Consider the following 4,321-nt stretch of genomic DNA (forward strand, 5'->3'; position numbering starts at 1 on the left):
TGCCTGGACGGCAGAAGAGGTGAGTTTTACGAGTGTAGTGGAGTAGGGTGGATTTCGAGTCAGAGTATTATTTTACTGTTTAATTATCTTAACTGCGTGGTTGTGACAGCCAGAGGCTGAATAGATTATATATAACTGCGTGGTGATGTTTTATTTTATTGTTATTATTCCAGCCGCCTGTGGCTGAGGTATTTGTGAGATGTAGAAAAGTTTCAGATTGTCCACCGTACAGGGGAGATGCTGCCGAAATTTTCTCGGACAGGGACTCCTCTGGGGCGTGACAAGGACCATTAGAGGTCGTTTCTTTTATACTGATTTTATAAAGGAACAAAGACCTCAGTTATTATGGAAGTGTGTGCTCTTAATCCTAATATAATAACAAGCACATATATTTGATATTTATTTCTTTAATTTATCAATGAGTGAGATTTAGTTCGATAAATCAATAAGCCCGATAAGTTGGGAAATGATATCACTTATAGTGTGTGTTGTTGATTATAGAAAGAAACTGTGTCCTAGTAATCTAGGTTGAGAATGTCCCCAAGAGGAGCTCATAAGGATTGTCATGTTAAACCCTGCAGGTGGACTTAGTCCGACATGACGATAAGTTTGAGTGGTACTACTCTTGGACTAAGATATTAATTAAATGAGTTGTCAGTAACTCACTTAATTAGTAGACATTCGACATCTTAAACACAGGGAGACTAACACACTCATAATAAGAAGGAGCTCAAAATGTAATTTGGGATTGGTGCGGTAGTTCAATAATAGTTCTCTAGTGGAATGAATTATTATTGATAAAATTAAGTTGTGTGTTCGGGACGAACACCGGATGCTTAATTTTATCGGGAGACCAAAACCAAATTCCTCCTCTCGGTCCCTATCGTAGTCTCTTAATTATAGAGTGCTATACCCACCTATACCCACCTTCTTACCCATCCCATAAGGGCCGGCCAAGCTAACTTGGAGACCAAGCTAGGGTCGGCCAAAGTTTGGTTCATGGGTGCTTCAAGGTGGCCGGCCCTAGCTTGGGTTCAAGCTTGGTGTGGCCGACCCAAATTTAAATAAAAGGATTTTTATTTTTAAAATTTTTCTTATGTGGATAACATGATTTAAAAGAGAGTTTAAAATTTTAAATCTTTCCTTTTATAAGATTCTACAAAAGATTAAGAGAAGAGCTAAATCTCTTTCCTTATTTGTAAATTAAAAGGTTGTTTTTAATTTTAGTAAAAACTTTCCTATTAATCATGTTTATTATTTAAAAGAAAGTTTAAAAATTAAAAAATTCTCTTTTATTAGTTTTTACAAAAGATTAAGAAAAGATTTAATATCTTTCCTTATTTGTAGATTAAAAGAAATTTTAATTTTTAGAGATAACTTTCTTTTTATCCACATGTTAAAAGAAAGATTTTAATTTATAAAATTTCTTTTTTATTAACCAATCATGAAGGGAAAAATTATTGGAAATTTTTTTTATAAATTTCCGGAAGCAAATAAGGAAGTTTTAATTTGTGTTTAAAATTTTATTTGCTTGGAAATTTTATGGTGTGGCCGGCCATTGTAAATTGAAAAGAAAAATTATTTTTAATTAAATAAATTTTCCTTTTCAATGGCAAAAGAATTAAGGAAGTTTTTATTAAATTTTCCTTATTTGCCAAGACCAAGGATTATAAAAGAGGGGGTAGAGAAGGATTCATGGTGAACAACTCTATTCTATTTTCTCCCTCTTTTCTTCCTTGGTGTGGCCGGCCATCCTCTCCTCCTCTCTTCTCTTTGATGGCCGAACCTCATCCTTCTTGTGGAGATTCATATGGTGGCCGGATCAAATTTAGAGAAGAAGAAGAAGAAGGAGAGAAAGAAAGTTTTGTTTCTAGCATCCCTTGGAGCATGGTGGTGGTGGCCGAACCTCTTCATCCTAGGAGAAGTTTTGATGGCCGAAATTTGTAAGGAAGAAGAAGGTGCTTGGTGGTTCTCATCTCGGAAGATCGTTGCCCACACAACGTCCGAGATTAAAAGAGGTGTAACGACCCCCCTTCTTAATACTCTACTACTCTCTAAGAGTGACCGTTACTTAACTACTAACTCTACTTAACCGGTATGATTAAAAATCACATGGAAACCCTACCGAAAAATTTCGACAAAATCTCCCTTGTACCGGTGACCATAAACCGAGATACAAGCATAGTATACATCAGCCATAGGCGGCTGGAACATTTATCAAACACCCACGCAGTTAAATAAGTATAAAACACTCTACTTACTAAACTGAACTCATCCTACATACAATCTAAACAGAATAATCTCAAATGTTTACAATAACTAAAATGCGGAAACTAAAATTAAAACTTCTTTCCTAGTACCAAGGCTTCCATAGTCCTGGCATCACACATCCTTCGAACACCTCCTTGTCGCCTTCCTTTCTATATCTTTTTCTTTCATGTATCTGCAGTAAGAGGAAGTGTAGTCTATAAGCAAAATTTGCTTAGTAAGCGCTATCTAACTCACAAAATCACGAATGTGCATGTATACGAAAAGAACTAGAAACTATATGCTCTAAAAAGAAATAAAGCATAAACATAACTGCTCATGTCAAACTAATAGCAAAGAAAAGCTAAGGAATCTACTCATGTAATTCTAATAGTTAATCATGCTGCTCATCTAATAGGTAAACATGAAAACTACTCATCCACTAGATAAACATGGTAGAATAAAGAACTAATCTTACTGATTCTCAGAACTATATGAAACTTATTTCATTTGTTCTAACTTAATCTTTAATACTTTATGTTTATGTAAAACTCGTTTTACTTGTTCAAAAACTTATACTTATAATACTTTAAAATAATAATCAACTTCTCTTGGGCCCGGCAACTGTGCTTTTACTTTTGTAACGACCCGACCTATTTGGCGGCCCATTTGGCGACCCTATGGTCGTCGACCGTCGGTCGAGCCGTTACTACTAGGTTATCTAAACCTAGGAACGACTATGGGAGCCCAGCCCAAGGACAGAGAGTCCAACACAGTGTCACTGATAAAAGTAAAATACTTGTTATCTTTTAATACTTCTATATAATGCATCGGCATTTTCTTTAGCACCTTGTGTGCCAAAATCCCTAAAGTCTTGACTTTGAGATCTACTTAAGGCCTTGGCCTTTTTCTTTCTTTTCTTTATCTTTCTTATACTTGTTCAAGTAAAATACTAGCCTCTTCAAACATGCTATAACAGATTAAAACAAAGGAAAACAAATCTAAAGTCTTTAGACATGCTACAGCAGAAATAAATCAAAGAAAGAAAGATCTGCATTCTTTAAAAGGAAAACTGCATACACTTAGAGAGTAGGTGTTCATGCTTGTTAAAACAGAGAAGAAACTAAAACTAAAATGCTAATAAACAGGGCTGATCATGTTTGTTAAAATAGCAAAGAAAACTAATACTATGTACTTAGATTCAAGGCTGTTCATGCCCTCTAAATAACACAAAAAAGTCTAAACAGAAAATGCTAAACATAGGGCTGTTCGTGCCCATTAATGGCACAAAAAGATCTAAACTTGTATGCTAAATATAAGGGTTGTTCCAACTAGTTAAGGAAGCATAAGAAACTAAATCTGAAACTGAAATCTTATACTTAGATACAAAGTTAACAAAAGGAAAACTAAAGAGAACTAAATCTGGAACTTGAGCACGAAGAGGAAAACTAAAACTACACGGTAAGAAAAACTAAATCTTATACTTGCTAAACTGCAAATTGAAAAGAACTTGATGCTTATAGGAATCTAAAATTCTACACTTCTATTAAATATGGTACCCGCCTACTGCCAAAACTAAAGAAGTCTAAACTAAGGTACTATCCAATACAACCGACTGCATGTTCCAGATTAACCCATTTTATGCTCAAATTTCTTAAAATCATATAATGAATGCTGTGCCAAAATCCCTAAAACTAAGGGGGCAATTCCTCCTGGAACTGTGGCATGGCAGGTAACCAAAAGGAGCTAAATGCTCCTCACAATTATCCTCTTTCGTGTTCTTTTCCTCCATGAAAAATAGGAACAATCAAGTAATAGACAACCACTAATAATAACTATATATGTTGGCAGTTTAATTAGCAAAACAGCTTTCATGAATGTCATACATAGCACAAAACAGACCAAATTAAACTTGCTGAAGACTTAAAACAAAACTATATAAACTGATTCATTGCTTCAGCAGAATTGCAAGGGAGAAGGAAAAAGGAAGCCTGCAAATCTAACCCGAAACCTCAACTATTCTGTTAAGCAGCGCATTGACAGATTTTTTTGTTAAGCTCATGCCATTAAAAGG

The sequence above is a fragment of the Zingiber officinale genome, chromosome 9B (assembly GCF_018446385.1).
Source record: "Zingiber officinale cultivar Zhangliang chromosome 9B, Zo_v1.1, whole genome shotgun sequence".
Taxonomy (NCBI): domain Eukaryota; kingdom Viridiplantae; phylum Streptophyta; class Magnoliopsida; order Zingiberales; family Zingiberaceae; genus Zingiber; species Zingiber officinale.